Here is a 13,582-nt window from a genome sequence, read left to right as displayed (position 1 = left end):
TGTTCTTTCTGTCCAAATCTGAAGATTTGCAAAACTTGCACTAGCAAGTTTCTTCTTTTGCCCAAATGACCTTACTAATCTCTCTTTTGCACCCAAAGAGACACTAGCCTGGAGAATTTGGCCACTCCAAGAAATGCCTAGGTGCCCCTGACATTATGACAAACACCTTATGGGCATGATCAATTTTCACATGATCTTTGTTTTGCACCGAGACCTTGCACCTCTAGGAAAGCTAACTTGTCCACTAAGCCTCTAGATGACTTTAGCCTAGGTCTGTTAAACCCCAACCTCACCCGAGACCTCTAGCATGCCCAGGCATTTTGTCGAGCATGTCCCGTGCGTGCTCTGGGCGCGCCCAGAGCGCGCGTTTTACACGTGCCGCAACCAAGCCTCCGCGTCTCGCCCCGCAGCCGTTCTGGCCTTTGGCCAACCGCAGCCAGCACGCCACGTCTCCCTGTGCACCCCAAAGCCACCCCGACCACCCCTGGCACCCCACTGCGCCACCGTCAGGTCGGCCGTGGCGGCTAGCTGACGGCCGAATGCAGGCCCCGGCCATGTTGGCGCCGCCCGAGCCACTCCCGCTCGCCACCTGCCCCTGGAGCGGCTCAGACTCATCCACAAGCGCGTCCTCTAGCTCTCGTCGCCGCCACGTCGCCCTGACCGCTACAGAGCGGCGGTTCGTCGGCGACCTTATCCTCGGCCACAGAACCGCCATGGATGCGCTATAAATAGGACCTCGAACTCATCCAGGCCTCAAGCAACCTCTCTCACTCCCCCACCGATCCGCTCATAGCAGTAGGAAGACCCGAGGGGTCGTCTTCCTCATCTCCGGCAATCACAGCCGCCACCACTGTCTCGATCACTCCGGCGCCACCACGGCCTCCCCCTCTCCACTCTCTTCACCAAGAACTCCCTCTCCCTCTCGTGAGTCCATCCCCCTACTCAATTTTTGATCAGTACTCGCCGTAGGAGAAATCCACTCTGCCTGACGGCCACCGTCCGTTGCGGAGCTCGCCGCCGGCAGCTCCGTCCACCCCGGGGACCGTAACGACTATCGGAGCGACCACCTCGACCCCCTGAGCCCGTGGGTGACCTCTGTTTCTCGAACGGTGCCGCCGTTCGCCGGCGAGCATCGCCGGAGTTCCGCCCCTCTCGGGCAGAGGAAGAGGAGAGAGGGTCGACTGGTCAAACCTGACCAGTGGGCCCTTGGACCCACTGTCAGTGACCCACGCACGGTCCACGCTGGAGTAAGTGGAGGCGTAAATCCAAAATACGCCTTCGACGTGGTCAGTAATCAAAACGTTTTTCTTTTTCTGATTTATTTAAAAAAACAGATTTTGACCAAAACTTTGACTGTCCATAACTTTATAAATATAACTCCAAATGAATTGATTGTTTTTGCTACCTTCCTCAAATTTTGTCTAGTTTATTTTAAGATTTATTTCAAAAAAATTCAGACAACTTTTTGGTACTGTTTTTAAAACAATATATTGATCCAAATATTTTTAAATAGGATTTTTGGAGAGAGGAGAAAGCTTTCAAAAGTTTTGGAGTGCACCCTGCCTTTCCACACCTTGAAGGCAAGCATTCTGAACTCGGGCATAATTTTGTGTGTGTTGTCTGACATGTTTATAATACCACCTCGACACGGAGTGTCCGTTATTTTATGTGATGATATGTTCAAACTCATGAGTGCATATTAATGATCTCATGCATATTGGAGATTTCCTTGCTGTTGCAAATGGTCATGCTTGTGACAGTAATCATCCTCGTATGCTTTTCGTGCCTGCCGAAAGGAAGCTGGGAAAGTCTCTGTCTTGGGTAGACCTGAGCTTGTCCCTAGTTCCACATTGAGACGAGTGTGTCCGGTATGGCATGATGAGGTATGATGAGTGGTGATTCTGTCTGTTGGATGAAATATATCCGTTATGCTAATCATGCAGGGAATACTTAAACCTCCTGAGTCGACCATAGATCGAGTCTTGTTCCGGTAACCCCCACACTTGTTTCGTAGAACCACTTGTCCCTGCCACAGGTAGGGTATGGTTCAGTAAGTTGTCAACCCCTTTCTAGCACATAGCGTACAGAGGGGCCGGGATGAGGGTACATGGCCATGGATTAAAGCCAGTCATCCGGTTAGGGGGCATGGGTGTTTCCGGTTGGGACCGAGAGGGGAGGCCACCCCTTAGAACGCGCGATATAAATTTGATCCCATGCTAAGCGAGGTTGTAGCCTCCCCACTTAGAGTTTTGCTTGACAGGTGTCGTGGGTGATTCCAGACACCTGTAAGTTAAGCTGGTGTGTGCAGGTCAGGTGTGTTTTCAATTAAAAGACTGTAGACGGAATTAGTCCCGATGGACTAAAGGAATCCGTTACTCATGGGTAAGGAGTACACCCTCTGTAGGGATTAAACCTATTCGAATAGCCGTGTCCATGGTTAAGGACTACAGTCTGGGATGGGTCAAGTGTCGGTCTTAGTGTCGGTCTTCGGAGGAGAAACTGTTAAACCAAAACTGGGATCACGACTTGAGACTTGTGATGATCATGATTATTATTTGTTGTGGACGAACTTGTTATATTATTGGAATTATCGAGTATCCCTGGGATGGTTCTACCTCCTGAATATCCACTGTGATTATTTATAAGCCCTTTATGTGGTGTCGCTCAGACACCCGACAGTGGCATGCTGTTATTTATTTACTTTATAAGCCCTTTATGTGGTGTCACTCAGACGCCCGACTGTGGCATGCTGTTATTTATTTACTTTATAAGCCCTTTATGTGGTGTCGCTCAGACGCCCGACTGTGGCATGCTGTTAAATTATTTACTTGATAAGCCCTTTATGTGGTGTCGCCCAGACGCCCGACTGAGGTATGCGCGTTATTTATTATCCTTTCGAGGCATCGCTTCAGACACCCGATTGGTGCATTTTATTACTACTCTGTTACTACTAATTCATGTTGCATCTAAATAACCTGCTTGCATGCATCAGAGATTTTTATTTTTTTTATGACTGATGTTGTGATCATGGAATATTTTAGAGTATGATTTGATATATTATACCCGTGTTCATAATGTTTGCGAGTACATTCAAAAGTACTCACTGGCTTGTCCCTGGCTATTGTTTTGGCCAGATTTCTTGCGCGGAGAGGAGCGACCGTGATGACAGCCCCGGAACCTACGCAATGGTGATAGCAGCCTCGTGAAGATAGGAGTTAACCTGGTCAGCTGTTCCTATGGGAAATGGAGTCCCATAGACGTTGATGATCCACAAACCGCATCCGCCTTCAACCACTAGAAACCATTTGTTGTACTCACAGACCAGAATGGTCTTGTACTGCATATTTTGTTTTTTTGCTTGGAGTTTCTGTAACAAGTTGCTGCCTCATCGGCTAACAGTAATCCCGGGGCTGGTGAGCACAAAGGCCATTTTCTGGGAAATTAATACCCGGAAAACCGGTCGCGACAAACTTGGTATCAGAGCCAGGCTGACCATTGGCTAATCCTATCTTAGCCAGGTCGAAAAACCTAGGTAAACCAACCTTCAGACCTTAACCAAACCTCGACCAAGCTTCTCGTGCAAGATAGCCATACAGTGAGCCTGACACCTTTTGAGAGTCGGTGCCCAACCTATCATCTTAGCCTGTCGATCACCCGTCAGTGACCGACGCCCAATATGTCCCACACGCAAGCGTGCGAAGGAAGACTCCGTTCCCTTTTCTATAAAAAAGGCACGCTAGCCTCAACCCAGCACAACACAGCCTCTTCCCCGAACCAAGCCATAATGCCTGGCCCCGTAGTGCACAATGAGACCACAGCAACAAACCTTGGAGGTTTTGTGACCGTGCTCGCGAACCTCACCCGTCGTGCCTTTGCATTAGAAGAACCTCGAGAATATGTGGTGTACCGAGGACCCATGGGCGGTGAAAGCCGTCAATTCTGGGCCACTGTGCACGTCTATGGTAGGGGTCTATCGCCGAACGCCCCTACAGGTTCACTGGAAGGACAACTTCCTTTGAGCCACAAGCCATCCAGCTAGCTGCTCGAGAGGCTATAGTTAACTCCGACAGTTGTCGCCTAGAGTTAACTGTCGCACGTTCTACTACTACCCCAGACGTGAAGGGTGTGGTAGACCACCCCAGGTTGCCAACGGAGATCACGAGATGGATCCTGCATTGTTGCACCTAGTGCGCTATGTAGGTGCACTAGAGGAACTGTTCGATCAAATCACCATTGACCTGATCGCAGCTCGTGGAGAACTGGTTCGTCGAGCCCCGGCGAGAGGAGAAGACGAGCCCGACGCCGACAGCCCAGTCGTGCTGTTCGGACAACCAATCGAGACCTTGAGATCAGCCCCAGCCATCAACCAAGGCGCTTTGATGACCCCAGAAGTGCTTCGTCGCCTTTTGGGAGCACACTCCAATGGGATTGTGGCCAACAATCCCCGCGATGGTCATCATCGCCACCCTGACCCAGCAGTCCCTCAACCGCCTCCAGCTAATCCCGACGGTGAGACCCGTGGAGAAGCCTCGTCATCCACAAGGCAAGCCCGCTTGGATATAAACGAGGTAGACTAAGTCACCAAGTAGTGCCGGGTCTCAGTGTATCCTCGCATTGTAATCATGTGACCTTGTAAATTAACGCAGCCGGTTGTTGTGCCTCTGTTTTAAATAGTAACCTTGCATAATTATGTCAGCATGCAGTTGCATATTTTTCCGTTCACAACTACCAAAAACCACCCCGACAACCCCCACAGGGATACGTCACCTTAGTGAAATATGTATCTGTGGCTTTGACCCCGACCCTTGGAGCTGAGCTGGCAAATTAATTACCCTTCACCACGGTAAGAAGACCCAGCTCCAGTGCTATAAAAAGCCACCTCGTGACCTTGCCAAGCACCCCTCACCTTGTGCACTACCCTCACAACCATTTCTTGCCATGCCGAGCCCTAGTATTTATCTGAGAACCCCAGATGCAACCCCGGGTAGTTTTGTCAAAATATTGTGGGACTTTACCTGCAGTACCATGGGTTCTACCCAGCCACCCCAGTACGAGCTGTTCAAATCGAGGATCACCCCTTCTGAAATATTGGGCAGTAGTACACATCCCTCACGTAAATCCAAACCAAGACCCAACGGAAGTTTCCTTCTTGGGGAAATCTATGCCAACCCCACTTATGGCCATAGAAGCGGCTGCACACGAAGCACTTGCCCGCCTTAGATTCGCGGTACCCTATGCCAGTGAAAGAGGATATTATTACTTTCCGAGCTGTGCAGCACCCGGAGAAGTAACATCTTTTCCTGGTGGACGGATTGAGAGAGACCCAGTACTGGCCAACCTGGTCCAGTACGTCATCGCTCAAGAACGTTTGACCCAGCGAGTAATGGGATATCTCTAGAGTCGCGCGGATTTAAATCCTCAGATCGCCATCGGCAGACCACTGAGGCCCGACGAGGAGAGACACATTCATTGGCTAATCAATCCGCTTTCCCTGATAGAGGAGGAGTGCATCCCAGTACTAGAGACGTTTTCTCGGGAGCCCGTCCAGTTACCGTTTGCATTGTAGACGTCGCTGCTGTGTTTATTCTTGCAACATTTATTTATGAGTTGTAACATATGCGTGGTACCCCGAGTTTGCGCGGCGAGTAAATTATTTAGTTTCTATTAATATGAGTAGTTCTGTTGCGGTTTGACTCTAATATATTACTGTTTTCTCTCGCAAAAAAATCCTCGAGTGAGATTTCTTTTCCCTGAGTTGCGGCATCGTGTATCTTCTCACGATGTGGATTATTTTTATTCTCACAGCACCACGGCAGCAGACTCACAACCGCTCGAACACATGCACTGCTTGCAAAAGCACGTAACCGTGGAGTAGTTGTTTCTCAAAACAACTCTTAACAAATCTCGAGGACGAGATTTTTTCTTAAGGGGGGTAGTGTTGTGACACCCCAAAATTTTAACCTTGTTTTAATTAATTAAAATTTTGCCAGGAAACTTAAACTTTTGTTTTCTGGATTTTCTTTTGATTTCAGAACCTTTCTTCCCTTTATTTTTATGGAGTTTTTATCTCTCAAATGAAAAACTTCCCAATTTTATTGGACTCTTTTACCCTCTCAAATAAAACAATTCTTTTATCAGTAGGATTATTTATATAATCATTTTTCCCCTAAGCTTTATTTCTCTAATTTGGTTTTTCATAAGTTTAGGGTTCCATTTGCACTGCAACCCTTTGATAAATTCATTCAAAAATTTCACCAAAAATTGGAGATGTCATGTGATGTTTTTAAAACACTTCTATGCAAAAATATATTTCATTCCTTGGATATTTTGAGTTCTACACCAAGTTTTCAAATCTGGTCTAGTGGGCAGTTTTGCACTACAACCTATATAAATATTTCTTTAAAACTTCTACCAAAATTTTGGGATGTCAACAGGAGTATATTAATTAAATTTTTACAAAAACCCAGTGATGTACTTTGAAAGATTTGAGTGAACCATACTCATCTTCATTCTGGTCCAACTTGATGAATTGTACTACAGCTATATTTTGACTTGCTATTTTTGTTGTGATTTCTTTTCCTACTTGTAGCCCTCCCTGCTAAAACCTTAAGTCCAAGAGGTTGGACTCATTGGAGCAATTCTAGTTCTTGCAATCATGCCCTGTTCTTTCTGTCCAAATCTGAAGATTTGCAAAACTTGCACTAGCAAGTTTCTTCTTTTGCCCAAATGACCTTACCACTCTCTTTTGCACCCAAAGAGACACTAGCCTGGAGAATTTGGCCACTCCAAGAAATGCCTAGATGCCCCTGACATTATGACAAACACCTTATGGGCATGATCAATTTTCACATGATCTTTGTTTTGCACTGAGACCTTGCACCTCTGGGAAAGCTAACTTGTCCACTAAGCCTCTAGATGACTTTAGCCTAGGTCTGTTAAACCCCAACCTCACCCGAGACCTCTAGCATGCCTTGGCATTTTGTCGAGCACGTCCCATGCATGCTCTGGGCGCGCCCAGAGCGCGTGTTCTGCACGTGCCGCGACCGAGCCGCCGCGTCTCGCCCCGCACCCGTTCTGGCCCTTGGCCAACCGCAGCCAGCACGCCACGTCTCCCTCTTCACCCCAAAGCCACCCCGACCACCCCTGGCACCCCACTGCGCCACCGTTAGGTCGGCCGTGGCGGCTAGCTGACGGCCGCATGCAGGCCCCGGCCGTGTCGGCGCCGCCCGAGCCACTCCCGCTCGCCACCTGCCCCTGGAGCAGCTCAGACTCATCCACAAGCGCGTCCTCTAGCTCTCGTCGCCGCCACGCCGCCCTGACCACTACAGAGCGGCGGTTCACCAGCGACCTTATCCTCTGCCATGGAACCGCCATGGATGCGCTATAAATAGGACACCGAACTCGTCCAGGCCTCAAGCAACCTCTCTCACTCCCCCACCGATCCGCTCATAGCAGTAGGAAGACCAGAGGGGTCGTCTTCCTCATCTCCGGCAATCACAGCCGCCGCCACTGTCTCGATCACTACGACGCCACCAGGGCCTCCCTCTCTCCACTCTCTTCACCAGGAACTCCCTCTCCCTCTCGTGAGTCCATCCCCCTACTCAATTTTTGATCAGTACTCGCCGCAGGAGAAAACCACTCTGCCCGACAGCCACCGTCCACTGCGGAGCTCGCCGCCGGCAGCTCCGTCCACCCCGGGGACCATAACGACTACCGGAGGGACCGCCTTGACCCCCTGAGCCCGCGGGTGACCTCTGTTTCTCGAACGGTGCCACCGTTCACCGGCGGGCATCGCCGGAGTTCCGCCCCCTCTCGGGCAGAGGAAGAGGAGAGAGGGTCGACTGGTCAAACCTGACCAGTGGGCCCTTGGACCCACTGTCAGTGACCCACACACGGTCCAAGCTGGAGTAAGTGGAGGCGTAAATCCAAAATACGCCTTCGACGTGGTCAGTAATCGAAACGTTTTTTCTTTTTCTGATTTATTTAAAAAACAGATTTTGACCAAAAGTTTGACTGTCCATAGCTTTTTAAATATAACTCCAAATGAATTGATTGTTTTTCGTACCTTCCTCAAATTTTGTCTTGTTTATTTTAAGATTTATGTTAAAAAAATTCAGACAACTTTTTGGTACTATTTTTAAAACAATATATTGATCCAAATATTTTTGAATAGGATTTTTGGAGAGAGGAGAAAGCTTTCAAAAGTTTTGGAGTGCACCCTCCCTTTCCACACCTTGAAGGAAAGCATTCTGAACTCGGGCATAATTTTGTGCGTGTTGCCTGACATGTTTACAATACCACATCGACATGGAGTGTCTATTATTTTATGTGATGATATGTTCAAGCTCATGAGTGCATATTAATGATCTCATGCATATTGGAGATTTCCTTGCTATTGGAAATGGTCATGCTTGTGACAGTAATCATCCTCGTATGCTTTTCGTGCCTGCCGGAAGGAAGCCGGGAAAGTCTCTGTCTTGGGTAGACCTGAGCTTGTCCCTAGTTCCACGTCGAGACGAGTGTGTCCGGTATGGCATGATGGGGTATGATGAGTGGTGATTCTGTCTGTTGGATGAAATATATTCATTATGCTAATCATGCAGGGAATACTTAAACCTCCTGAGTTGACCATAGATCGAGTCTTGTTCCGGTAACCCCCACACTTGTTTCGTACTACCACTTGTCCCTGCCACAGGAAGGGTATGGTTTAGTAAGTTGTCAATCCCTTTCTAGCACACACCATACAGAGGGTCCGGGACGAGGGTACCATGGCCATGGATTAAAGCCAGTCATCCGGTCAGGGGGCATGGGTGTTTCCGGTTGGGACCGAGAGGGGAGGCCACCCCTTAGAGCGCGCGATATAAATTTGATCCCATGCTACGCGAGGTTGTAGCCTCCCCACTTAGAGTTTTGCTTGACAGGTGTCGTGGGTGATTCCAGACACCTGTAAGTTAAGCTGGTGTGTGCAGGTCAGGTGTGTTTTCAATTAAAAGACTATAGACGGAATTAGTCCTGATGGACTAAAGGAATCTGTTACTCGTGGGTAAGGAGTACACCCTCTGCAGAGATTAAACCTATTCGAATAGCCGTGTCCATGGTTAAGGACTACAGTCTGGGATGGGTCAAGTGTCGGTCTTAGTGTCGGTCTTCGGAGGAGAAACTGTTAAACCAGAACTGGAATCATGACTTGAGACTTGTGATGGTCATGATTATTATTTGTTGTGGACTAACCCGTTATATTATTGGAATTATCGAGTATCCCTGGGATGGTTCTACCTCCTGGATATCCACTATGATTATTTATAAGCCCTTTATGTGGTGTCGCTCAAACGCCCGACTGTGGCATGCTGTTATTTATTTACTTTATAAGCCTTTATGTGGTGTCACTCAGATGCTCGACTGCGGCATGCTGTTATTTATTTACTTTATAAGCCCTTTATGTGGTGTCGCTCAGACGCCCGACTGTGGCATGCTATTAAATTATTTACTTTATAAGCCCTTTATGTGGTGTCGCTCAGACGCCCGAATGTGGCATGCTGTTATTTATTTACTTTATAAGCCCTTTATGTGGTGTCGCTCAGACACCCGACTGTGGCATGCTGTTATTTATTTACTTTATAAGCCCTTTATGTGGTGTCGCTCAGACGCCCGACTGTGGCATGCTGTTAAATTATTTACTTTATAAGCCCTTTATGTGGTGTCGCCCAGACGCCCGACTGAGGCATGCTCGTTATTTATTATCCTTTCGAGGCGTCACTTCAGACACCCGATTGGTGCATTTTATTACTACTCTGTTACTACATATTCATGTTGCATATAAATATCCTGCTTGCATGCATCAGAGATTTTTATTTTTTATGACTGACTTTGTGATCATGGAATATTTTAGAGTATGATTTGATATATTATACCCGTGTTCATAATGTTTGTGAGTACATTCAAAAGTACTCACTGGCTTGTCCCTGGCTATTGTCTTGGCCAGATTTCTTGCGCGGAGAGGAGCGACCGTGATGACAGCCCCGGAACCTACGCAATGGTGATAGCAGCCTCGCAAAGATAGGAGTTAACCTGGTCAGCTGTTCCTGTGGGAAATGGAGTCCCATAGACGCTGATGATCCACAAACCGCTTCCGCCTTCAACCACTAGAAACCATTTGTTGTACTCATAGACCAGAATGGTCTTGTACTGCATATTTTGTTTTTTGCTTGGAGTTTCTGTAACAAGTTGGTGCCTCATCAGCTAATAGTAATCCTGGGGCTGGTGAGCACAAAGGCCCTTTTCTGGGAAATTAATACCCGGAGAACCGGTAGCGACATTTTATCCTCGATGGCAACAATACAATACGTGCCTTGCTGCCCCTGATGTCACTGGGAAAGGACACCGCAAGATTGAACCCAAAGCTAAGCACTTCTCCCATTGCAAGAAAGATCAATCTAGTAGGCCAAACCAAACTGATAATTCGAAGAGACTTGCAAAGATAACAAATCATACATAAAAGAATTCAGAGGAGATTCAATTAGTTTTCATAGATAATCTTGATCATAAACCCACAATTCATCGGATCTCGACAAACACACCACAAAAAGAGTTACATCAAATAGATCTCCAAGAAGATCAAGGAGAACTTTGTATTGAGATCCAAAGAGAGAGAAGAGGCCATCTAGCTAATAACTATGGACCCGAAGGTCTATGGTAAACTACTCACACTTCATCGGAGAGGCTATTGTGTTGATGTAGAAGCCCTCCATGATCAATTCCCCCTCCGGTGGAGTGCCGGAAAAGGCCCCAAGATGGGATCTCATGGGTACAGAAGGTTGCGGCAGTGCAAATAGGGTTTTGTGGTGCTTGTGGATGTTTCAGGGTATGTGAGTATATATAGGCAAAGGAAGTCGGTCAGGGGAGCCACGAGGGGCCCACGAGGGTGGGGGGCGTGCCTACCCCCCTTGGGCGCGCCTTCCTGCCTCATGGTTTCATCGTTTCTTTCTTGACGTCCACTCCAAGTCTCCTGGATTGCATTTGTTCCAAAAATAAGTCTCCCAAAGGTTTCATTCCATTTGGACTCCATTTGATATTCCATTTCTGTGAAACACTAAAATAGGCACAAAAAACAGCAATTTGTGTTGGGCCTCCGGTTAATAGGTTAGTCCCAAAAATAATATAAAAGTGTATATTAAAGCCCATTAAACATCCAAAACAGGTAATATAATAGCATGGAACAATCAAAAATTATAGATACATTGGCGACGTATCAAGCATCCGCAAGCTTAATTCCTACTCGTCCTCGAGTAGGTAAGTGATAAAAATAGAATTTTTGATGTGGAATGCTACCTAGCATATTTCTCAATGTAATTTTCTTTATTGTGGCATGAATGTTCAGATCCAAAATATTCAAGATAAAAGTTTAGTATTGACATAAAAATAGTAATACTTCAAGCATACTAGCCAAGTAATCATGTCTTATCAAAATAACATAGCCAAAGAAATCTTATCCCTACAAAATCATATAGTTAGGCCATGCTTCATTTTCGTCACAAAAAATGCTCCCATCATCCTTTCCTCACTTGGGACAATGCTCTAATAATGAAGATCATCACACTTTTATTGATTTACAACTCAAGAATTACAACTCGATACTAAGAAAAAAATATGACTCTATGTGAATTCCTCCGGCGGTGTACCGGGATATGCAATGAATCAAGAGCGACATGTATGAAAGAATTATAATGGTGGCCTTGCCACAAATACGATGTCAACTACATGATCATGCAAAAGCAATATGACAATGATGGAGTGTGTCATAATAAACGGAATGGTGGAAAGTTGCATGGCAATATATCTTAGAATGGCTATGGAAATGCCATAAGAGGTAGGCCTGGTGGCTGTTTTGAGGAAGATATAAGGAGGTTTATGTGTGATAGAGTGTATCGTATCAGGGGGTTTGGATGCACCGGCGAAGTTTGCACCAACTCTCAAGGTGAGAAAGGGCAATGCACGGTACCGTAGAGGCTAGCAAATTGTGGAAGGGTAAGCGTGTGTATAATCCATGGACTCACATTAGTCATAGAGAACTCATATACTTATTGCAAAAGTTTATTAGCCCTCGAAGCAAAGTACTACTACGCATGCTCATAGGGGAAGGGTTGGTAGGACTTAACCCTCACGCGACCCCGACCTCCACCCATAAGGAAGGCAATCAAAGAACACCCCATGCTTCAAATTTGTCACACAACGTTCACCATACGTGCATGCTACGGGACTTGCCAACTTTAACACAAGTATTACTCCATTTCATAATTACCCAACTAGCATGACTCTAACATTATCACCTTTATATCTCAAAACAATTATCAAGTATCAAATTTCCCATAGAATTCAATGCACTTTATATGATAGTTTTTATTATACCTATCATGGATGCCCATCATATTAGGACTAATTTTATAACCCAAGCAAATACCATGCTGTTCTAAAAGACTCTCAAAATAATATAAGTGAAGCATGAGAGATCAATAATTTCTACAAAATAAAACCACCGCCGTGCTCTAAACAGATATAAGTGAAGTACTAGAGCAAAATTATCTAGCTCAAAAGATATAAGCGAAACACATAGAGTATTCTAATAAATTCCGATTCATGTGTGTCTCTCCCAAAAGGTGTGTACAGCAACGATGATTGTGGTAAACTAAAAAGCAAAGACTCAAATCATACAAGACACTCCAAGCAAAACACATATCATGTGGTGAATAAAAATATAGCATCAAGTAAAGTTACCGATAGACGAAGACGAAAGAGGGGATGCCTTCCGGGGCATCCCCAAGCTTAGGCTTTTGGTTGTCCTTGAATTTTACCTTGGGGTGCCTTGGTAATCCCCAAGATTAGGCTATTTCCACTCCTTATTCCATAATCCATCCAATCTTTACCCAAAACTTGAAAACTTCACAACACAAAACTCAACAGAAAATCTCATGAGCTCCGTTAGTGCAAGAAAGCAAACCACCACTTTAAGGTACTGCAATGAACTCATTATTTATTTATATTGTTGTTAAACCTACTGTATTCCAACTTCTCTATGGTTCATACCCCAGAATACTAGACATAGATTCATCAAAATAAGCAAACAACACACGAAAAATAGAATCTGTCAAAAATAGAACAGTCTGTAGTAATCTGTAACTTTAGAATAGTTCTGGAACCCTAAAAATTCTACCAAAATAGGAAGTCCTAGGAAATTTGTCTATTAATATTATGCAAAAAAATCAACTGAAAATAATGTTCCTGTGTTTTTCAGCAAGATCAAATTAACTATCACCCAAGATGATCCTATATGTTCTACTTGGCACAAACACTAATTAAAACATAAAACCACATCTAACCAGAGGCTATATGAATTATTTATTGAATAACAACAAGGAAAAATAATGGGTTGTCCCCCAACAAGCGCTTTTCTTTAAAGCCTTTTAGCTAGGCATTGATAATTTTAATGATGCTGACATGAAAGACAAGAATTGAAGCGCAAAGAGAGCATCATGAAACACGTGACAAACACATCTAAGTCTAACATACTTCCTATTCATAGGAATAT

This window comes from Triticum aestivum, chromosome 5B (genome assembly GCF_018294505.1).
Source record: "Triticum aestivum cultivar Chinese Spring chromosome 5B, IWGSC CS RefSeq v2.1, whole genome shotgun sequence".
Classification (NCBI taxonomy): Eukaryota; Viridiplantae; Streptophyta; class Magnoliopsida; order Poales; family Poaceae; genus Triticum; species Triticum aestivum.
The sequence above is the reverse complement of the archived record's forward strand: the minus strand, read 5'-3'. Positions refer to the sequence as shown.